The sequence below is a fragment of the Centropristis striata genome, chromosome 18 (genome assembly GCF_030273125.1).
Source record: "Centropristis striata isolate RG_2023a ecotype Rhode Island chromosome 18, C.striata_1.0, whole genome shotgun sequence".
In the NCBI taxonomy this organism is placed as follows: domain Eukaryota; kingdom Metazoa; phylum Chordata; class Actinopteri; order Perciformes; family Serranidae; genus Centropristis; species Centropristis striata.
The window spans coordinates 13,540,836-13,566,512 of NC_081534.1; the positions used below are offsets into that span (position 1 = coordinate 13,540,836).

Below are 25,677 nucleotides of genomic sequence, written 5' to 3' on the forward strand. Positions count from 1 at the left end.
TACTCTCTAGAGTTAAATGTGCTTGCCACCAAATCTCGATTGTAGATTTGGTACAAGTAAACCTACATCTAGATTTATTTGTTTACATTCCTTTGACGTACTTGTGACATGAGTACGACAGAGATGAAGAACTGATGGCTCGTTCAGAAGTTCAGATGTTTTGCAGACTTTAGGATTAGATGTATCAGATGATGAACAAACATAAAAGCGTTCACTATAAAGTAAAGTCTTCTACAATTAAACCTATTTGCAAACTAAATCTATGGCAAAGTTGTTGTTGGATATGTGAAATACTGTGTTCACATACTATTGTTTATCAGTGGGTAAGGAATTATTCAGATTATGCACTTAATATACAAGTTACTATAGAAATATCTCAGTGTAAAAATACTTTCTTCCCAACTTAGGTACATTCAGTTGTCATTTATTCTACTGTCTAATTCTTCTGTCTTAATTCTGGCAAAAATGTGCTCAAAAAAGTTTAAAACATACCTCTTTTTGTTCTTGTACAGAATGGTGGTTATTTAAACTTTTCCGTGGCGTGTGATGGTCTGTGTAGGTCCTCCATCTCTCAGAACAAAAAAAACATATACCACTGGTTTACCATTATCCATGTACATTGAGTTAGAGATACTTGTAGTCTGAACAAGAAGCCTAAGTGAAGACCTTTAACAATGAGGAACAACAACATGAATAACAAACAAGACTGCAAATCAGGTGCAAATCAGGCTCCACCTCATTCCTCTCCCTTAATTCCAGTATGACCAAGACGTTTTCCTTGAAATATAGTCAAAGGAACACATTCATTTGTGTGAATTTCCATTATATGGACAGTGTGCCACTCCTGATGCAAAAAATCTAAGCTCAGCTCCTTTTCACTTTAATTGATTTGTTTGTTGTGATGTCCTTTCACAAGGCTTGGAAAAACCACAGCAAGTAGCCAAGGACATGCTACTTTTCTGTCAATAGAAATAACAGAAGTTAAAAAAAAAATATCAGCTGAATAATGCAGTGGCCAGGGCATGGCATCCAGACCTGAATGATAACTGCCCCCCTCAGACCGGAGTGTAATAATGAATGATAGAGTCGCAGCAGCTCAGACATCACCTGGGTCAACAATGTCCACGTCATATGCTAGGGAACCAAGGCAACTGTACTTTTATTCTCTTACAGTACGGCAATCACATATTGTTCCTCCCAGATTGCATTGCAATATATGCAGTAAAATGTATGTATGAATTCATTAAAGTAGCAAATTACATGACACTTTGAGTCAACAACACACTGTAATAGCCTTCTGAGGAAGTAGTTGATTTATTTGGGGAGTCATGGACAGACATTTGTGCGTATAGATCTGGCTTTATGTCCTAAACAAATAATGGTAATCAAATGATGAATGTTTTACTTTCTTGAGAACAGGCAGAAGTGCAGTAACATGTAGGCTGGTGAAGGCCAATCCTAAATATATCAGGTGGAAGGTAAAATGAAAGGCACAGAGACAACTTAACTCATCTCATACTCAAACTCATCTTACAACACTTAATACGATAAAAAACATGGAGATGTAAATTGTAAAAATGCAGTGTGACCCATACATAGAGCGACCGCCACAAAATGATTATGTTTTTTTCCCCTCTCTTAATTAATTAATTAAAAAAACATGGTTGGACAGAAGAGCAGCGCTGCTTTGGGGTCTGTAACGTTAGCCTACGTGCAGAAAACACCACATTCACACCAATAAATAAATGTTTTACAATGAACCGGGCCGATCTCAGAGCTGGCAAGACTCTCCGGTAACGTTAAGGCAAATTGAATGGTTGCCGCAAATGCCGTTAACGGGACGAGAGCAGTCATAACGACTGCTTCAAGCTAGCTACATCGAGGGTAGGTTGGCTTCCTGTTTTCAAAGTAACAGCACAAATTCTATCGGTATAAAGGGCAACAGGTGTTTTATTTTTGTGAATGTAACCGAAAGGGCGTTGCTCACGACGGCTAGCTTGAGTAGCACCGAATTCGTCCAAACAAAATTGTAAACAGCTGGTATTTAGACAAATTTACGACGCACTGGGGATCTAAACGTCTACTTTCTCGCCTAAAAATGTTTGAAATGTTAATAAAGGGATATATTTTAAAATTTAGGACTTTACAGCCCTAATATCTGAGATAGACTACTATGCCCACAGTCAAATCAAACAGACCACATTTTTAAGTTGTTATTATTAATATTATTATTGTTGTTCTTTTTCTGAATGTTTCCTGCTTTAATCCAGATGAGATGAGTATTGAAAGATTTCTTTCACAGCAAAAACGGCCTTGTCAAGAGGACAAGGATGAGGAGGTATCGGTGTGAAACAATGTTGAACAGTCAAATGGCTGTGGCTAGTAAATGGTAATTTATTTCGAATGTTCTATAGGCATCAAACAGTGGTGCTCAGGGAGAAATAGAGGAGGACAGCAGACAAAATGCTCCTGTAAGACGGTGAGGTGGAAACACTTAAGTGTAGACTTTGAATCAAATTTTTTTTTAAAGAGTGGGTTAAGTAGCCTATTTTAATTCTGATTTGTCTGTGGCTGTTTGCCACCCAAGGAGGTCCCTTATGAGAGAGCACTTGAGTTGTTTTTCAGGAAGCCAAGAAAAAATATGGTGTTCTGATAGGGCATGCAAGCTGTGCACCAAATAGGCTACAGTATAATAACCTGAAAAGAATCTGAATCAGGCTTTGCACCTTGGGTAGTTTCTTTACTTTTTTTATTTTATTTGTGTTAATATATTTTATTTGACCCAAAACGTTAGAACAGGTTATTGGTTGAGGTAGGTCTTAAGTTAATTATTTGAAATAAAAACCTCCAATTGAAGTTGTTTTGTTCAAATCATTCCTTTCACAAAATCTAAAGATTGAACTAGTTGGGGTGAGGAATGAAACCAGGCAGGGTTCTGGTAAAAATGTTTTTAGTTGTCTTCTCTTACTTTTAAAGAAGTAAGATTGAGCTGAATAATTCCAAATGCTGTAGCTTTATAGTGTCTCAGCAGGTGACTCTGAAGAACAATAGATACAGGTTTTTTCATATGGCAGCTTCAGAAAGTGTTGAACGCCGCCTGCTGCATACACCCGATGACGACTCCATGACACTGTGACACTCGATTCACCCACCGGTGTCAGTGGAGCGCCACAAATTGCTACCTGGTCTGTGGGAAACACTGAAATGTAATTCTAAATTCTACCGATAGTATGTGTGTTGCTGGAAACAGTCAGTACTATGCCATTCTGGTCATGAAAGAAAAAACAAAACACATGAAATGCTATTATATGAACATTTTATTCAAGTAGACTTTGACTGTGCACTTATTTCATTCATTCAGAGAAGAGAAATTCACCGCCATAAAATCTGTTATTTATTAGCACAATTTACGGTAATATTAAGTTTGTCTTGCAATACAAACAAAATAAAAAGTATGGACATGTAAAATGTAAGAAAATAAATACTATAACTTGTTTTTTATTGTCCATATTTTTATTCTGTTTTATTTTTAAAAAATAAATCTTATTTACATCTGTGAATAAATAATGATTTAAAAAAGTACACTCTGCAAAGCTGATTGGTTGACTACTTAGTACATACATATTGTACGTACATACAACTCTGGAGGGTGGAGTTTTCTTCTGTATGTTGTAATTACGCACCGGGGCGTCAACTATGTTGGGGTTTCTGTTTAAAGATACCAATCGCCTTCATCAAGGATCACCAAAAATGTTGGGGATTAAGGATGGCTCTTTTATGAATAAATGATGACCTTGCACAGGGCGTCAAATTTATTACTAAAAAGGCGTTCTCATAAATGCTATCCCTTTCATAAGGATACCAAATATGCCGGGATGAATTTGAGCAACACTTGTGTGGGTCTCACGGTTCAAAAGTGTGGTTAGATGGCTATAAGAATTATTAATAATTATCATAAACAATTATTAATTATAAGAAATGATATGACTTGATTTACTCTAAGTCGGCTCGTAAAAAGGGGCACCATCTGTAAGAACAGAAAAATATAGCCAATTCACCTAAATCAGTCTCATAAAGTTATTAAACTATCAATTTGGAACACTGATTATTAATTATGAATATAATTATAATCAAATTACCATATTAATATTTAATAGTGGTTGAAGGAATCGTGAATTCTTGACACAGAAGAGGATGGCATATCATTCATAATGTACAACATTAAATAGACAGCATTCGTAATCAAAGGTATTTATTCTAAACAAGTAAAGCAAATAAAAGAAGAAGGAAGTTGAGTCCAATAATTTGCCGTCTTGCAAATTAAGTTGCTGGTTGTCCTTGTTGTTGAATTCGAGCTTTCTCTGACAAATGATTAATGCAGCTTTGGTGTGCAGAGAAGGTCAGAGTTGCCGTTGGTTCAGAATTCCTTATGGAAAGGAGATTCTTGAAGCTTGAAGTCTCAGGAGAGAAGAGGTCTCACCTCAGCGGGGGGTGAGGGGTAGGGCTGGTGGATCCAGGCCTCTGGATCTGCTTCCCCAAGCAGGAGCGGTGGAGAGAGAGAGGCGATGGAGAGAGGACTGTCTCCTTTATAGCAGGCCAGTAGACCTCCTGTGGGGTCAAGGGTGCCTTGACCAATGACACAACACCTGGAAGGTGTCGTAAATGCAGTGCATTCTGGGAACTGAAGTTCTTGAGAGGGGACAAAATGGAGGTTCTGCCATTTTGTTGAGTTGACTCAAGAAAATGTTCCATTTAGTCCACAAATGTTAAAATCCACAAATGAACCCAAAATTCACCTGTGGTAGAATCCCAACATGTATATCCTTTTCCTTCTCCTGTAAGATTGCAACAAAAGAAATAAGTTTATAGTGACTTTAAACCACAAAAAAATCTTTAAATAATCCTAGAGTATGTAGCCTTTTGAAAGCATAAAGACAAAGGACAAATAATGCAATAATTAAAATAAAAAAAGCAAATATATTTCTATAATAATTCACTGACCTCCCGTACACCTCAGTTGCATTCAGTATGATGAAATGAGTGGGTGTTTAATATCAAGGAAAGCCTAATTACTATTACTATGCTATAACTGAAAACTTGAGTTATACATAATATACTTTGAGCTATCATACGTCTTGCCAGTGAAATAATAAATGTGAGCATCTGACTAAATAAAAAAGTTGAATGAATAAATCAATATATAAATATATATATATTTTCAATCACCATAATAAAGGTCTATACATTTTTTGACATTGACTTGGAGCAGATCAACGGTCTGTTTACCTGTCCTTTGATTGAATTTAACAATCAGAAGGTTCCCACTCCATTGCAGTTTCCTCGTCTTCATGATGGGAGAATTGGAAAGGTCTCACAGAACTATGTATCGGTTGCACAAAGAGACAAATAAGTTTGAAAGATTAGTGGCATTAACATATAACCAGAGACATAGATTGAGGATGCATTAAAGTCCAAAATTACTGTACAAAGTATAGTGGATATATATATATAAACTACAATAACCTGGTAGATCCAGTTCCAGCTCCAAAAGCAGACCCCTGTCCATGCAAGGAGTAAAAGATAATAAATCAGTCCAAATGCATCAAAATATTATTATACATCCATGTTATAAGAATGCATTTCACTTTAAAGTACACTTAAAAGCCTTACATGCTGAGGTAGAGTGTTGGTCACCGCAGCATTCACACTGCCAGTCTGCAACATAATCAAAAATACAACCCACAAAACTCATGTTACCATTGTGACATCAAATGCATTTCTCAATCCATTTCCCCTGTTGTCAAGGCTAAATTTTTTTTATGTTGGCTATGGCTATTTTAGTAAATCAATTCTGCAGACACAACTGCAGACTAAAGCTGCAGTAATTGGGCAACCTTGCGTGGGTGTTTGGTGGTGGAGATCCCATTCAAACACACTCTTTCTTCACACTCGCTTCATTTAACACACACTCCCTCACCATTTTAAACACACACTTTACTACTATACTACATTGAGGAAAATGTGTATTGTATCTATAATGTTTACATTTCATAAACATGTTATTTCAACAGTGAGTTTGTTATTAAGATATTTTGAACGCCTTTCCTGGTGAATTTGTATGCACTAATTTGTGCCTTTTCTGCATCCGTTTATGGTGGAAATGTCACATTACTTTATGCTTCGAACCTGCATAGTCGATTCTTCTTCTTTATATTTTATGGTGGATTGCAACCATTGCTTTGAAATCTTTTTTTTCTGTTTTTATACATTCGATAAATAAATTGAATAATGCACAACTGTGCCTTTGATAGTCAAAGCTCCTCCAGTGAGCGAGCTGAGCTGTGTGTTGAACAGGCAGGTATTACTGGAATGCAATAAACATGACAATCCTCTACACTGAAGTTAGAAGAAAAACCCAGTGCTTCAAATGTTCATGTTTTTGCCAGGATGTGGGCAAGAGAATACCAGATGATCATAGTCTAGAAATATTTGTCATGGTCAGTATTAGTCATAACTTGACAAAATACATTTCAACTCTCTCAACCCGAGTTTGACCCTTTCATAAGTCATATTCATATTCAATATTTTGATCGTAAAAAAACACCTGTAGCCAATAGCCAGACCATAAACACGCCCCTGCATGCTTCTAACCGTTATGAATGCAGTTGAGTTTTAGTACTTCTCACAAACTGCAGATATTAAACATGAACAGTCCTTTTTCAGCCTCAAATCCCAAATAAGTCTGTGACTTTGTATTTAAAACAAGATAGTATAAACCTTACTTGTTGAGAAGGAATGGGAAATGTTTTCTCTCCATCGACGATCACACCAGGAAATCCCTCAGCATTGTTCACACACTTGATGGAAAGCTGCAACATCATCAAAAATGTCTTACGATAATGAAATGTGTCATATAACTCAACTGTAGCACTTTAACAGCAAATGGTTGCATTAGAATTCCTAGACATGTTAGCAATGCCAATGTTTCAAACCATCACTTGACTCAGATTCTCTGACAAGCTAACACGCTAACAATGCTAACGTCAACGGCATACGCAGCCGATGATTCACCCAAGTCACAAATACACGTCAAACAAAAAGGCTGCTGACAAATCAGAATCACAAACTTCATTATTTTGCTTCCATCTTAACACGTTTGTTTATTTCTGGTTAAAATCTGCAAAGTTCACGTACCTTAATAGGATCTGCCATTTTTCTCTGAGTGCACTTGTGGATGTGGCATACAACTAAATCCGAATACAACTAATTCACAACTTGGGTCAACTTTTAACATATGCGTATTAACATATATGTTTTAGTTGAAATACTCTTTGGTTTCTTGTATGTCACTTTCTTACAAAACCAAATCATGTACGAGCTTTGGGTTTCGCTCAGGAGGCTGACAGCACGCATGCGTATTGATGTGCAGAATTTTGTCAGTTTTTTAGGACGTCTTCCTGTACCATGTTTTGGCACACTGACAATCAAAAGGGGAAGTTTTATCTAATGTCTTACTTTGAAACAGGGATACAGTGGTCAGGGCGTTTAAAGTAATGTAGGTCCGGGGTATAAAATGTGGAGCCAGGATCACAATTTCCCGTGATGACACAGACTCACAATGTGAAAACAATACTTGCCACAAACTGTAACCCATTTCTGCTAACAGTTCCTTTGTTGTATTTATCACAAAAGGAAGACTTCATTTATCTTAAAAACTGAAGCATTTGTTTTCATTTTTTTAAACACTCACTCTGCCTCCATAAAAAATACCTTGTTGTCAGTACGTTTTATGTACTCATCCTCAATCCCAATGACTATATTTGAATTTCTCTTACGGAAGTTTGTTCTAACTGAGAGTTAGACCTCTCAAATAGTCTAATTGACTTCAAACATTATGTAACATCACCATGTAAGATAACAGAATATCTTTGTCTGAAAATGAATTTGACCAAAACCCAACATACCTCTTTTCTTGAGACCTTTGTAGAAATTGACTCTGTTCATGTTGGTCTGCTATGATCCACTGTCAGCTGATGACAGTCCTCGGCTGAATTGGGAAAAAGCATGTGACAAAAGACGACCAGAATTCCTTTGGTCAGCAAATTTGTTTTAGTTCCCAATTCCCTGAATCTGTAAACTTCAGACATGTGGTGTTGTAACTTCATTAAAAGCTTTTCTTTTCTTTACTCTGATATAGAAATTCTGTTATTTTTTTTAACTTTTTTTTTCAGATTTTTTGCATATTAAACTGGACGTCACCTCAAACTGATTTCAAAGCAGTTTTTTTGCTGTTTGCTGTTCTGATGTGTGAACATAATAAGCCAAGTTGCGTTTGTTGTTTTTTGACTAATAACTTTCCAGACCATTCATCATTCACCTCTCAAATAGGTTTCAGTGTTGTGTCATTAGGGCTGCTGCACTTAGACCAGGGATGGGCAACTGGAGGCCCGGGGGCCGCTTATGGCTCGCACCCTCACTTGAAGTGGCCCTCAGTACAACTACTGTGTAAAAATACACAAAATTACTTCTTGCAGTTAATTTTGGTCTGCTGTTCTTGCACTGAAAAAAAAGAAATCACAGTAAATGGTTATTTTTTTATTTGCTTTAAACATTTTCTATTCCTATTTATACTGTTATACATGCATTTGAGCATGAAATATGTTAAGTTACTGCACTGTAAACATATTTAGTGTATATTGAAGTGCACGGTCCTATATGTGGCCCTGTGGTAGTGTCCATGAAAAATGTGGCCCCCTCCAGCATTTAAGATGCCCATCCCTGACTTAGACGCTGCGATTACATCAATATTATAATATAAGCCAAGTTGCATTTGTTGCTTTTTTGACTAATAACTTTCCAGATCATTCATCATTCACCTCCCAAATAGGTTTCAGTGTTGTGTCATTAGGGCTGCTGCACTTAGACGCTGTGTTTACATCAATGTTCCGAACTGGCTCATAGTTTTGCTTATTTTTATTACATTTTTCTGTCACCCTGTGCTCATTACCGTTGTTCGGTGCAAATGATGCAAGACAGACACTGAGTTGGCCTTCTTGCTGTTAGACCAATGTTACAAGTATTTATTTATTTATTTCAAAATAAAATAAACTTAAATCAAATGGTTGATTTCATTTAAATTCATTTTATGGTCAATTTTTTTTTTTTAATGTGGAAAAACTGTTGATGGATTGTCCTTAGTGTCAGCCCTACATGTCAGTTTGATTAAGACAGTTTTAAGCAGGCAGATAAAGGTCAGCCAAATCTCTCACAACTTGATTTTGACAAACGAGAACATACATTTAGATATTTAATAGGATAATATTGAGAGTGTAAGTTATCAATTGTGACTGTGTATACATCTCATTTAAAAGGTTCATCCTCCAGAAAATAAAGGCTTAATGACAAAGATCATTTATTGAGAGTATATTTATTTGGAGTTTGAATGGTTTAACAGACTTTAATCACACATAGCTTTGTACACTTTAACTTCAAGCCACATTGTTTTTCACAATGAAGAGATGTAAAACAGCAATGTTCCAAAAAGCAGCTTTGAGTTAAGTCCATAAAATTGTCAACATCAGTCCAATTCCCAGTGAAGTGAAGGTCCTGGGCTCTACATCCGCAGGAATGTAAACAAGAAGCGTTGTTCCATGGTATAGATTTACTAAAATTTAAATAAATATACGTAAGGCCATGGAGGTGTACATAGTGTGTACAATATGTTTAGTGTAGTTCAGGGTCAAACTTAAAGCATTAGGCAATAATTAGATTATGGATTAATGCAACTCGTGTCTATACAAACCTAGCACCTAGCAGAAACTTAGTTTAAGGGGTTATGTGTCTGACTATTTCTTGGTACGGGACCAGTAACTTCCTGGAGTCTGAATTTGCCAATTTATGTAGCTGGCCGAGGGCGGTAGACGCCTCAAGTCATCTTCTCGCCCTCCTCTTCCTCCTCCTGAAGGCTGTGGAAGATACAACAGAGAGGTTTAGAATTACTTAATATCACTGGTCCTAAAATCACTGGTATTACAGTCAATAGTCAGTGTATATTCCTACAGTAGATGATGGTCTGAACATCCCCAGTTTGGAGAAGCAGGCAGGAGTATTGACACATAAACTAAGCAATATACTACTGTGGACGGGCACAACAAGAAAAAAAATCAATATTCATTTAAGTGTACGTTATGTTTAGAATATTTTCAGATTGCCAGGCAGCCTGTTTGAGTTTATATGAGGGGAACTGAAGCGGTTCTACGCTCCCTTCAAACCACCAGACTTCTTTGACAAACAGTAATTTCACCTTGCGGAACATGGGAGTTACATGCCTTCGTTACCTTGATTGGTTACGTTTTTGTGTTATTGTTTTGGTGTCGTGTGACTTTGGTGAATCCGAATTAACCAAAGTCACATAATCCAACAAAAAACAACAGATGGAGGCAGTGGGAGACCAGCAACACCTTTGTTTTCTGGTAAAATGACTGTTTTTATCAATGGAGTCTGGCCAGTTTAACAAGAGCATAGATAACGTCTTCAGTTCCCCCTACATAAACTTAAACAAGGGCCTTCTGACAGCAAGGTAAAGCAGTGAAAATATTTTCAATATAGCATACACTTAAGATGATATTGATTCGTTAGACCACATTTAGTTGTTGGCCTCATCCACAGTACATTGCTTAACTTCCGTGCTGGTACTCCTGCCTGCTTCTCCAGACTGGGGTGGGCCGACTGCCATCCACTGTAGGTAATACACGGACTCTGGGTAAGTACCTCATAACGGTGTCAAGTCTAAATTTAATTTTTGGTTATTTGTTTGAGAGAAAAGCCGAAAAGACACCAAAAAAATCAGAAAGAAACAGCTGGAATATACTCCAAGCTGTAAAATTCAATAATTATTATTCTGACAGATTGAAGAAAAAAAAAGCTTTTTTTTACCTGGATAGTGAATCCCTGTCGCTCTCTGGAGGATCCTAACTGGCCTGGTCCTCAGTGTCATCATGGGCAAATTGGAAAGGACGCACAGAACTACAATACAATTGCACAGAGACAGAAATACATTAAATAGCATCACATCAGTCCAGTTGTCAACTGACTTCACACTTTCTTCCTGTGAAGAATTGACTTTAAAATACAACTGTTGGTTTATAAAGTACTGAACAAAGAAGGGCTAAAATACATTTTAGAGCTGTTATACATTTTAGACCACTGCATTTTAGACATTTGTCAACAGATTATACATTTAAATCCAGATTATATTTATCAACCAATGATTTCAATGGTTTCTTCCATTTCTTCAGATGAGTCCTTCCTTTAATATATACTTTTATTATTTCCAGAATTACATCTGAAAACAGCAAAGAGCTGTCATGTTGGAGGGTTACAGTAGATGGTGCAATAGATATAGGGACAGTATCCGTTTTAGATCGGTGCAGACCAGATTTTACTGCGCATGTGTTACCTTGTAGCGACTCTTCTCTCTACTCTACTTGATGTAGTTTAAGAGAGTTAGGACATTTCCAAGCAGACATAAAATGGTTTTGCTGACACCTACTGACCTATTACTGTACTGTACTGCATTGGCCTTCAGAAAAACTGAAGCTTGTTGCATTGTCACAAGCAAAGCAGCCTAGTACCTACACAAGTTTTACATTTGGTGCAATTTGCTGAACTTCCTGCTGTATGCTTACCACATACATATATGGTGATATATAGATATTGTTAAAATGTAACTGTTTATATCTTTTTCAGTTTGAAATTCTGAAATTCAACACCAGTATGTTGTCACACATTTCAGCAATGTACATCAAGATTTTAGCCATGGAAGTTTGTCCAAGTTCAAACTTAATATTTCAGAATAAAGTTTAGATAAATCCTTTGTGGTCCAGGCAAAAAGTCTCTTGCACGAAGGGATGGGCAATTATTCAATATAATAATTTATCATTTTCAATTGAATTGCATTGTCATGAAATGGTATATCAAGATATTGTGACAATTATGTAATCTAAATTGATAATAACAAGCACATAGTAATTCAAATTTCTAATTAACTCTATTGTGAAATATTTTATATATTTCATATCATTTGGACATTGTGGTTTTGTTCCAACATCACACTGACATCATCACTTAGTTCATTGTGATTACCAAAGTAGACTCCAACTGACAACCCTCCAGTCACAAGCTTCTCTAACCTTAAATCTCCATTACCCAGAATGCAACACTGCATAAAGCTCAGGACAGGGTTCACTTTGCACAATACGTGTAGAATAATTTGGAACCCAAGTGTTGGTTAAAATAACTTGTGAGTAGTATTTCCAACACCATTGTGCATAATATCATTAATTAATTAATTCATCTTTATTATTAAACTCATGCTTGCCTAGACCCAAAAATGCTGCTGACTGGAATATCTCATTGTTGTCAAATTAAACTATTGTATTAATCTGATTACTCTGTGTTTATGAACATAGTTAATGTATAGCTAGTTTTTTCTATATTATTTCCCATAAAACAGTTACATTTATATTTGCACTTCAGTTCTTAATTGTATGAGAAAATATAATTACTAGTATTTGTCATGTAAGTATTTTATTCACAAAGGAGAATGCAACCCTAGACTATTTATTTTTTTAATTGAATTTGAATGAATTTTTATTTTTGTCAATGGCGTCTGGTAGCTTTGAAAAGAATATAGAAAACGTCTTCAGTTTCCCTGTTGGCAGGGATATTATATATTATATATATAGTGTAAACTTGAACTGTTCTTTTTTAGGTTGGCCATTATTTGGGTGGATGAGATAAGTTTTGCAACCATGTAATGTTGGCAAACCTTTTGTAAGAATAGTTGCACATCCTTGAGCCATTCACCCCGAGAGTCAACACAAAGCAGTTAAAAATGTTCTTGTATATTATTTGAGGCCACTCCTTCATGTCATCCTCACACTATTTAATAATTTGAGGGTGTGGCACCAACCTACCATTTTGATTTTTCATTGATCTTTTAAAATGCACCCACAGCAGCATTAAATTAAACTTTATCTGAGAGAAGCGATCTATTTTGGGTCCTTCTCCTCTGTAGTTATATTATAATTGTGGCTGTAATGTGAGAGTCTTAAAAAGGAGATCAGTTGAAGGTTCCATAAAATGTATTGAGCATAAACTGCTTCCAAAACACTTTTGCAATGTTTGCCTGTTTCAACATGTATACTGTATTATCTTTCTAAAAACCAGAGTAACTCTTTCTAGATCAGTTAATGTTCTAGCACATCAATGGACACACATTGATAATTTTTCTAGTAATCAAACAAGGACAACATGAATTTTAGAGGCAAGGCAAGGCAAGTTTATTTGTATAGCACAATTCAACACAAGGTAATTCAAAGTGCTTTACATACACATTAAAACAGCAAGACACAATTGAAAACAGTCAATTAAAACAGGGAAACAAAAATATAAATAAGATACAGCAGGATAAGAAAATAGATAAAATAATAAAAAGCACAAGTCAAACATTGCATAGTTAAAAAGTAAGGGCAGTAGAGTAGAGCAGATACGTGTTAAAGTTAAGAGTAAGCTTCAGTAAACAATTGTGTTTTTAGTCCTGATTTAAAGGAGCTGACCTCACATCTACAGGTAGTTTGTTCCACAGGTGAGGAGCAGAATAACTGAAAAGAGTACTGCACAATTACACATTTTATTTTTCGCCAGCAACATGCAACCATTTGATGATCTGGTCATCCTGTCATCGGGTCAGCCAGCCTGTAAAGTCAGTTTCATGAGTTATACATCGAGTGAATTAAAAGTTTACATCTCTGCTTTAAAACTGGCTCTGATGCATCATAAACAATTTGCTAACCTGCTAGTTCACCTCCATGGGGACTTCAGTGTCATCAGTGAAGGATACAGGTGGCGCCCCATTGCTGCATGGGAAATAGAAAATCTGCCTTTTAGTCATGCATAATCTACAACTCTGGTCTCATTCATTTAGTCTGGTAGTATAAGATGGGTCATGATTTTTATGGCCAAAGACAGTTATCAAGGAACCATTTTAGGTTACTTCTGCCTGCACTGCTATTTTTCATATGATTGATATTAGAAACAAATATAATAACAAATAAGTAATAATCACATATTTTGTTCAATTCTTATCATGTAACTATCTCTCTCTCTCTCTCTCTCTCTCTCTCTCTCTCTCTCTCTCTCTCTCTCTCTCTCTCTCTCTATATATATATATATATATATATATATATATATATATATATATATATATATATATATATATAATATTTTTACATTATTTTTTACATATACACTGTATTTTTTTTTAAAAAGTTGCACATTTATAGCACTTGGCAGTAGGTGGCGCAGTAAGATACTGTATATTTGACACATGACTTTAAATGCATTCTGTGCCAAAATTAGGCATTTTTAGGGGGGAAAACCTTCCATTGCCAATTTCAAAGGGGTCAAGCTGACATCAAGCTATCTGAATTAAAATCTAATTCTATTGACACCCACAAGTCTGCCCTTTTCAGATATGCAGTATTAATGAATATCCATTGCATTTTTAGGCAAAAATACTGCAAATTCTCTAAATGTGTTGTTTTTTCCTATTCTAGCAATGATGTATTTAAATGTTTCTGGGGTCAATGTTTGAATTGCATAAATTGGGTATGACTAGAAAGCTGTGGCTGTTGCGGATTCAATGGTGCCAACTGTATTTATATGTAATGATGTTAGTCTGCATAGTAGCACCTTTTCATGTAGTGAGAGCATTTTTGAAACTTGACCTCACGATATAAAATGACCTGCTGTGACCTCACAGAGTTAGAATATGATAATAATATAGATATAATAGAATATCATTCTAATTATGTGTGTGGCCCCTGGGATAATCGAAGCTTCATGAAACTTTTCAACTACAAACAAGAGCGACCTAGAGCTTTCAGAAGATATAAAACTTACTTAGGTATATTGACAATATGTGGGTTTCTGAGGAATTTCCACAATAGAAGTGCTCGCCATCCAATTGTTGAAAAATCCAATTGGTATATAAATCTCCAAAATGTCAGAAGTTTTTGATATCAAATCACAGCATTGATTGTTATTTGGTGTCCCTCAAGGTCTTTGTGTCTTAATGTGGAATTTTGCAGGATTTTATGCCCATTTTTTATCAATTCTCAAGTTCTCTAAAATGGTCAAATTTAGCACCAAATCTGTGTATTAATTGATATCAAGCCAAAATATGCTGCTACAGACACATCAGACGTAACTGAGCACGAGAATGGACTTCATACACTTCCATCTTAATGTTTTAGGCCCTTACAAACTATAAACATTAAGAATTTAAATAGGTGCCTCATTTAACCTCTCAACGTTCCGACGGCCTCTAGGATAATCACAGCCTCAGGAAACTTTACAACCATAAAGTAACCTAGAGCATTCAGAGGAAGTGCAGCTTTCCTAGGTATATTGACAATAAGGGGGTTTCTCAGCAGTTTGAAGAACAGAAGTGCTCATCATCCAATTGCTGAAAAAACAGAAATCTCCAAAATGACCAAAGTTTTTGAACTCAAATCACCGAATGGATTTTTTCTGTGTTGTTCCAAAGGTCTTGATATATTGATTTAATATTCTGGAGGGTTTTTTGACCATTTTTATCTGACTCGATATGAATAAAATTGCATAATTCAGCACCAAATGTGTGTAAAATATGGTATCACCCCAGAAATAGCTGCAAAAACTTATGGGACATTGTTGAACATGGAAATGGACTTCAAAGGGGCACACATTAATGTTGTGAACCCCTTATATGCCTGATTAGGTTAAAATAAATAAATAAATAATTAATTTTTATTAGATATTTTTGTCCAAAACAGTTTGACACAGTGCTAAGCTGCATCTCAAATTAATCTTCAGGTTCACACCTTTTAGATGATGTACCACTTCTATTTGACATCTACTGTTGACTTGCTATATGCCTCTAAATATATATACCCCTTTTATAATTGTGATAAAAGGTCTATCAAGTCTATCTATCCAAGCCCACTTTACCTTCCATTAGAATTAGTTGGAGTGTCTGGAGGATCAACCTCCATGGGCTCATCCTTAGCCTGTTGAGGGGATTGGAAAGGTCTCCCAGAACTATACAACAGAGAGACAAATAAGTTTGATAGATTAGTGGCATCAACACATAACCAGAGACATTAATTCAAGATGATGAAAGTAAGACTGTGCAAATCTGTAAACTACAGTTACCTGTGATGTCCATGTCCAGCACCAAAAGCAGTCCCCTAGCAATACAAGGAGAAAAAACGAATTAATACAAGAAAATCTATCAAAGAATATCCATTATAGATGTACAATAAAAATGAACTCGTTGCAGCCTTATTTGTTGAGGGTGACTATTATATACATTGCAACATTCAGGCTGACGTTCTACAACATCCTCAAAATACTTATTTAATAAAAATATACCTAATGTTTTTTGCTGTGTAAGGGGACCTTGAGTGACATGAAAGGCAACCATAAATAACATGTATAATTAATATAATTATTATTATTATTCACCACAACTTTCACATTGTCAATCTGCAACAGCATCAAAAATACATTGTAAAGTTTGTGTTACCATTGTAATTAATTTCCCCTGTTTTCTAGCAGGCTTTGCTAATGTTAGAACTTGATTGATCACTTCACCAGTTCTGCACACATCCAGACACAAACTGTAATTAAAGCTGCAGTAGCTGGACAAACTTCTAACACGTGTGGATGTATCTTTCACTGTTTCTTTCAGTTGCTCAGTTATTTAAACATGTTAAAAGCAGAGCGGTGTACTTAACCACTTCTCACAGACTAATAGTATCGTTTATAAGGTACTACTCTTACCAAATCCCAAATTAGTCTATTTCTTATATATATAGTTTCTTATAACTTGTCTTATTGAAATTTTGTAACAGTTTGTCCACAAGGTATTTCAACTGTCCACTTCAAACTTAATTTTATAAATGTTACTTGTGGAAGTGGAATGAGGAAATTTAAAAACATTTCTTCAACATTAATTGTTCAGTTATTTCAACATGTTAACAGAAATAAAGTATGAATTTTAGTGCTTCAAACTGCAGATGTAAAACATGAACTAATAAGTCTGTGACTGTGTACTTAAAACAAGATAGTATAAACCTTACTTGTTGAGAAGAAATGAGGAATGTTTTCTTTACATCGACGATCACACCAGAAATTTCCTTAACTTTGACCACAGACTTGATGGAAAGCTGCAGTATCATAAAAACACATTATAATTATGAAATATATCATATAATGGCCATATAACGGTACCTAACTGCACTACTGCAACAGCAAACTGTTTAAACTAATGAGATCATGCTAGCACTACGTCAGTCCACATGAAAACACATACAAATTAAGAAATATGCAATATCATGAAAAAATACATTATACTAACTTAACTAATGCATCATATATTTGCCATATTACAATAGCAAACTATTTTACAGTAAAACAAGAGCTCCAAGCTCCTATATAACATGCTAATGCTAATGTCCCGTTAAGCTAAATCCATGTTAAACAACAAGGAACTTCCCCCGGCTGCTGACTGGAATCACAAACCACTATTTCCCTATATATTCACCACAATTATCATGTTTCTGGTTATCTGGTGTATTTTGTCTTATTTTAGAGTTTAAAAAAAGGAGCAAACCATCGTTTCCATTTCCATTTTGAAAATGTTGCGCATATATTGTACAACACGTAACATTCAGCTGAGCTGTACGAAAAGTACAAGTACATAACAGGGACGGCAACAACGAAGAAACAATTCAATACAGCAAAATATACTCACTGGAGTTAAATGTGCTTTTTAACCAAATCTAGATTGTAAATTATTTGGTACAAGTAAACCTACATCTGGATTTATTTGTTGACATTCCTCTGACGTATTGATGGCTCGTTCCGATGTTTTGCAGATTTAAGGATTAGATACACCAGATGATGAACAAACATACAAGTGTTGACTATAAAGTAAAGTACTTTACAACTAAACTTATTCGCAAACTAAGTCTATGGCAAAGTCGTTGGATATGTGAAAATATTGTGTACACATGCTGTTGGTTATCAGTGAGGAATTATTCAGATTATGCACTTAATGTACAAGTTACTATAGAAATATCTCATTGTAAAAATACTTTTTTCCCAATGAATTTATCTTAAAAACATCTTTTTTTTAAACACTCACTCTGCCTCCATAATAATACCTTGTTGTCAGTACCTTTTATGTACTCATCCTTAATCCCAATGATTATATTTGAATTTCTCTTACTGAAGTTTGTTCTAACTGAGAGTTAGACCGCTCAAATAGTCTAATTGACCTCAAACCTTATGTAACATCACCATGTAAGATAACAGAATATCTTTGTCTGAAAATTAATTTGACCAAAACCTAACATACCTCTTTTTTTGAGACCTTTGTAGAAATTGACTCTGTTCATGTTGGTCTGCTATGATCCACTGCCAGCTGAAAGTAGTTCGAGTGGAAAAACCCTGCGACAAAAAGCCACCAGAATTTGGTCAGAAAATTTGTTTCGGTTCCCAATGCTCTGAAACTAAACTTCAGAAATGTGGAGTTTTGAGACTTCTGGTTTGAGAGTGATGTAGTAGGCAGCAGGCCGGAGAGCTCTGTCACCTCTTGACATTTATTTGATATCTGTTACTTTGTGTGCCTACTTAGAGCGTGGTGAACACATTCCAGTAAAAAAGGAGACGAGAGCAGACAGGATGGCGACTTAGCTTCCGTGCTACTGGCTAGCAATCAACCTGCACACGGCGACGATGATATTCCGCCGACGGCTTCTCTGGCTGATATCCAGAAGCTAGCTCCAGAAGTTTAACTGCACAAATTTCAGCCAACCACGCCGCCATCGCCAAACATGACCAGACAATCCAGGCTATTGAAACTTCAATGAACGATTTCCACGGGAGGCTAACTATACTGGAATCGGCAGTCGGAAAATTTAAGAAGGATAACGAGCAGCTGCTGTTAAAGGTGGATGACCTCGAGAACAGATCCAGGAGGTGTAATATTCGTATAACAGGCATACCTGAAGGAGCAGAAGCCAGCCAACCGAAAATCCCTGGAATAGCTACGGAATCACTCAAATTTCCGTGAAATTGACACGGATTTCGCTACAATGCCAGTCATATCCCAACCTGGTATTTTTCCTATTGGTTTGTTCCAAGTCACGTGACTTTCAAGGTTCCGGCGGTCGGAACGAAAAACATGGCGGACAGTTATCTCATTTTTTGTGAAAAAAATCAATATTTTGACTTTGTTTCTGCATAAAAATGGATTTTGATTACATTTCTAGCGAGAAATATATGTTTTATTTTCTATATATTCACTCAGTGAATGTACATAATCACTTTGTGGCGAAGATCTCGCCAGAAAAAGACGATCAGCTGTGTTTTATTTTGAAATCTGTTTTATTTTGTAATCTACCGCGATCCTACCGGATGTGGCTTTAGGATATGCTGAAAAGTTATAAAAAACGTTTCATTTTTTTCAAACCTTGGAAATCTGCCCTAACAGACTTAGATTCCCAGAGCCCTTTGAGTGCGAGATGTGAAAAAATAAAACTTTGTCATCGAGCTAAACCAAATACATCACCGGAAAGGTCTTGGCCTGGAGAGTAACATTTATCAATTTCAAGGTTCTATAATATTCTTGCTTTGAGATATTGACCTTTGAACCTTAACCCTGGGGCATATTTAAATGATTATAACTAAGAGACAAAAAGGGTTGCAGACATGAGACTAGGGGTGTGCCATATCGTATCGTTCACAATAATATCGGTATATTTTTTTTATGGTTAAAAAAATGCATATCATGATATTGGCAACATTCGTACTTCTTGATGTAGTGGCGTAAGGTTAACTTTAGCTAACAGTTACAGTTGTTTTAATCACAAAAAGCCACTTACTCCCTGTCGCTAAACACATGCAGCTTTCAAAATAACAGCACGTGTGTTAACAGAATCCACCACAGAACTTACAAGAAGACTGTCAAAATAAGATGCCTTAAATAAAACATACAAGAACCTTTATTCTCCTTTACAAAATGTCATTAAAATATGCCCCCGGAACCCCTATATGGTTATTTTTATTATTTGCTCATACTCAAGAGTCAAGAGTAATTTTTTTTTGTATTTGGAAACTGTTGAGATTTGCACTTCACACTACGTTTTAGATTTTTATTTATTTATACAGACTAAAAAAAAATCATATTTTCTATATCTTTTTAAGTATTTCGTAATATCGTGAAGAATAATCGTTATCGCAAAAATAGCCTGAAATATCGTGATATTCTTTTAGGGCCATATTGCCCACCCCTACATGAGACCTACTGTTATAGAAAGGTGTTGACATGGACTATAATGTGAGCATAGTCACTAAGGGGTGGGAGTGGGGGGGCTTTAGGATATGCTGAAAAAATAAAAAATCCCCCATTGAACAAGACAATATTTAAATTCTGATGCCAAAAATGTGATTGACATCCCCTCAAACCCCTGGAAAGCCACTAATTAAGTATTTCCAACTTCCAATTTTAGCGGAAACCTCGTTTTATTAAAAAAACTACAACTCCCTAGACCTCTCGTTTTGTAGTTCTTCCGTATTAGGGTTGTGAAAACCTATTTCTACCCAATATATCGAATATCATACACTGTCTAATAAATAATTATACTGTACGTATATTATCTATGCTAAAAAAAGACAACAATGTTTGTTTAATGAAGATATTTTAACTAAAACAGGAGAGCAGAGTCCGGGCCATTTACAGTGAAGCGCGATTCAATGAGATCGCACCACATCCGGTAGGATCGTGGCAGATTACAAAATAAAACAGATTTCAAAATAAAACACAGCGGATCGTCTTTTTCTGGCGAGATCTTTGCCACAAAGTGATTATGTACATTCACTGAGTGAATATTTAGAAATTAAAACATATTTCTCGCTAGAAATGTAATCGAAATCCATTTTTATGCAGAAACAAAGTCAAAATATTGATTTTTTTCACTAAATATGAGATAACTGTCCGCCATGTTTTTCGTTCCGACCGCCGGAACCTTGAAAGTCACGTGACTTGGAACAAACCAATAGGAAAAAATACCAGGTTGGGATATGACTGTCATTAACTTGTATTGTAGCAAAATCCGTGTCAATTTCACGGAAATTTGAGTGATTCCGTAGCTATTCCACGGATTTTGAGTTAAGAAAATCCGTGGCTATTTCACGGATTTCTGTGAGACCAGGTTGCACCGGAAAACTCCGGGGACCGTTCACTCTTCTAACTCAGCTTTGATGGGTTGGCCAGTGAGTGAATAAAAGTGCCGTTTCAACTAAAATGTTAACCAACGGAGGACTGATTAACGGACCTTGTTAGGCTACTATCTTTAATATTATTGAGAGAATACGCGGCGGCCTTTGTTTTTGTTCAACGTGCCATTAACGGACGTGTAAAGACGTACGTGTCCCATACAGCCTACTATAGGCCGTCAACTGGACCAAGCATTATATTTGTGAATTCAATACTCTTGAACAGATAAATTACAGTAAACGATCGTTACTTCAGTTACTGGGCTTGGTATTACCCCCTCCCCCACTTTTCTTTTTTCCTTTCTAAATTATATATGTATCTATTTTACCGTAAATGGTTAAAAACTTTTAAAGAGTCATCATGGTTAGGCTATTATGTCTTAATGCCATTTGATGACGTACTCCTATTATTGTTATTGCTGGTTGATTGCTGTTTTTCCCTTCTGTTGGAGCTAGAGTACTGTATTGAGATACTACAGTTTAGATAATTGTGAGGTAATGGTTCACCATACTCAAATTCCCTTTTTCTCTGTATTTAAAAAAATTATTTTACATAACGACAGAGTTAAGCCAAGAGATAGGTTTTATAGGTTTATGTACATGTGATTGGAGGATTGCTCATCGTCATTTACTTATTTTTTTTCTCTTTTTCCCTCTTTCTCTGCTGCTACACACTTTTCAAACAGGACACCATTTGCTGTCACTAAACTATGCTGCTTTACCACCTATTTACTCTCTTAAAACAGTATGGGTAGTCATCATAATAAGGTAACCGCACCAAGTTCATATCTTGGAATGTTAAAGGGGTCAATAACATGGTTAAAAGACAAAAAGTTATGTCTCATTTGCAACAGCTGAAGGTAGACGTAGCATTTTTACAAGAAACCCACCTTTGTAATGCAAATGTTGCCAGTCTCAAACGAAGCTGGGTTGGTCAAGTGTACCATTCCAAATTTAATGCAAAGGCGAGAGGAGTGGTCATATTAATACATAAAAATATTTCCTTTCACTCTCAAGAAGTAATTAGCGATCCAAACGGGCAATATATCATTGTTGTGGGACAACTCTTTGCCAATCCTGTAATTTTAGTGAACCTGTTTGCACCAAACTGCGATGACAGTAATTTTTTTGAAAGACTATTTCTGACTATACCCAAGATTGATAATGTATATCTCATAATAGGAGGGGTTTTAATCTTGTATTGGATGTCAACTTGGACAGGTCGTCAACTAAACCTCAGAGTCTTTCTAGATCAGCAGGAATTGTGAGTGATTTCATGTGTCAATGTGGCCTTTCGGATGTTTGGAGGTTTCAGTTCCCTCACACTAGAACTTATTCCTTTTTCTCAAATGTACATCATACCTACATCTGTATAGATTATTTCCTACTTGATAACAGGCTTCTACCCAAGGTCAAAACTTGTTCATATACCAGTATTGTTATATCAGATCACAGTGCCTTTGACCTGGACCTCCCAAATCGCCCTACCCCTAACAGAATTTGGAGACTCAACCCCCTTCTTCTATCGGAAATTTGTAGAGTTTATTTCATCCCAAATTTAATTTTTCCTGGAGACAAACACCTCCCCTGAGGTTTCACTTGCCACACTATGGGAGACCCTTAAAGTATACATTCGTGGACAAATCATAGCTTACTCCTCTACACTTCAAAGAGAAAAATATTCAAAACTGCATGAAATCTCCCAACGAATACTAGATATCTATATGAATTAGACTAAAAATTCAATAAAATCATTTACCACTTTTAAAGCAGCTGTTGACGTACTATATTGTTTCCTAAAACCAGATTGAAATTCAGATAAAATACTGTTTGTTGATAAAAAGTCCTTCAGTTGTTGGCTTACAGTGGATTCCAATACCTTATTCAAAACAGACAGTTTGGAAATGGGCCTATAGTTGTTTAGCACAGTGGGGTCCCCCCCTTTTAACAGTGGGAGAACAAAGGCAGTTTTCCAAATAAGGGGAATTTCGTTTGTCTCCAGGGATAAATTAAAAAGATAAGTTAAAGGTGGTGCAATAAAATCAGCAGCGAACTTTAGAAAGTAGGGTTCAAGATGGTCTGGACCTGCTGATTTTTTTGTGTCTAAACATTTCAGGGCCTTATGCACCTCTGAAAGTGTAACAGCGCCAAAAGTAAAAGCTTGTCCCTCAAAAAAACAACTACAAACAGAGCAAGCAGAGGAGCCTTAAGCTGTGTTTTGAGATTTAAAAAGTGAACCAGCGGCAATAAAATGCTCATTAAAACAGCAAAGCATGTCAGCCTTTTCATAAATTTAAATACTAATCGGATGGTTGGTAGTTCGATCTCTGACCATGGCAGCCTACATGTCAAAGTATCCTTGAGCAAGATACTGAACCCCAAATTGCTCCCGATGCTGCGTCCAATGTTGTGTGAATGAATTCCCAATGGTGGCAAGTGGCACCGTTTAGGGTAGCCTCTGCCTCCTGTATGAATGTGTGTGTGAACGGGTGAATGACAGCAGTCTGTAGTGTAAAGTGATTTGAGTGGTCGCAAAGCGACTAGAAAAGCGTATATATAAGTGCAGGTCTATTTTTTGCTGTTCTGATGTGTAAACATAATAACTTTCCAGACCATTCATCATTCACCTCTCAAATAGGTTTCAGTGTTGTGTCATTAGGGCTGCTGCACTTAGACGCTGTGTTTACATCAATGTTCCGAACTGGCTCATAGTTTTGCTTATTTTATTAGATTTTTCTGTCACCCTGTGCTCATTACCGTTGTTCGGTGCAAAGGATGCAAGACACTGAGTTGGTCCTCTTGCTGTTAGACCAACGTTACTACGTTTTTTGTTTTTTTTCCCGAAATAAAATAAACTTAAATCAAATGGTTGATTTCATTTAAATTAATTTTATGGTCAAATTTTTGGGGGGATTTTAAAATGTGAAAAAATAGATGATAGATTATCCTTAGTGGCAGCCCTACATGTCAGTTTGATTAAGACAGTTTTAAGCAGGCAGATAAAGGTCAGCCAAATCTCTCACAACTTGATTTTGACAAACGAGAACATACATTTAGATATTTAATAGGATAATATTGAGATCGTAAGTTATCAATTGTGACTGTGTGTACATCTCATTTAAAAGGTTCATCCACCCAAAAAACAAAGACTTAATGACAAAGATCATTTATTGAAAGTATGTTTATTTGGAGTTTGAATGGTTTAACAGATTTTAATCACACATAGCTTTGTACACTTTAGCTTCAAGCCACATTGTTTTTCACAAAGAAGAGATGTAAAACATCAATGTTCCAAAAAGCAGCTTTGAGTTAAGTCCATAAAATTGTCAACATCAGTCCAATTCCCAGTGAAGTGAAGGTCCTGGGCTCTACATCCGCAGGAATGTAAACAGGAAACTTTGTTGCCTAGTGTGACTGTGTCCATGGTATAGATTTACTCAAATTTAAATAAATATACGTAAGGCCATGGAGGTGTACATAGTGTGTACAATATGTTTAGTGTAGTTCAGGGTCAAACTTAAAGCATTAGGCAATAATTAAATTATGGATTAATGCAACTCGTGTCTATACAAACCTAGCACCTAGCAGAAACTTAGTTTAAGGGGTTATGTGTCTTATGTGTCTATTTCTTGGTACGGGACCAGTAACTTCCTGGAGTCTGAATTTGACCATTTTATGTAGCTGGCTGAGGGCGGTAGACGCCTCAAGTCATCTTTTCGCCCTCCTCTTCCTCCTCCTGAAGGCTGTGGAAGATACAACAGAGAAGTTTAGAATTACTTAATATCACTGGTCCTAAAATCACTGGTATTACAGTCAATAGTCAGTGTATATTCCTACAGTAGATGATGGTCTGAACATCCCCAGTTTGGAGAAGCAGGCAGGAGTATTGACACATAAACTAAGCAATATACTACTGTGGACGGGCACAGCAAGAAAGGTATTTTAGGCACCAAAAAAAAGTCAATATTCATTTAAGTGTACGCTATGTTTAGAATATTTTCAGATCGTCAGGCAGCCTGTTTGAGTTTACATGAGGGGAACTGAAGCGGTTCTACGCTCCCTTCAAACCACCAGACTTCTTTGACAAACAGTAATTTCACCTTGCGGAACATGGGAGTTACATGCCTTCGTTACCTTGATTGGTTACGTTTTTGTGTTATTGTTTTGTTATTGTGTGACTTTGGTGAATCCGAATTAACCAAAGTCACATAATCCAACAAAAAACAACAGATGGAAGCAGTGGGAGACCAGCAACACCTTTGTTTTCTGGTAAAATGACTGTTTTTATCA

At 36.1% G+C, this 25,677-nt stretch overlaps 1 protein-coding gene across 2 annotated transcripts in view; it reads left to right on the plus strand.

The window, feature by feature from the left end:
- LOC131990691 (cAMP-specific 3',5'-cyclic phosphodiesterase 7B-like) overlaps positions 1 to 25,677 on the plus strand; it is an 88,476-nt gene that overhangs the window by 28,560 nt on the left and 34,239 nt on the right. The window lies entirely within an intron of this gene.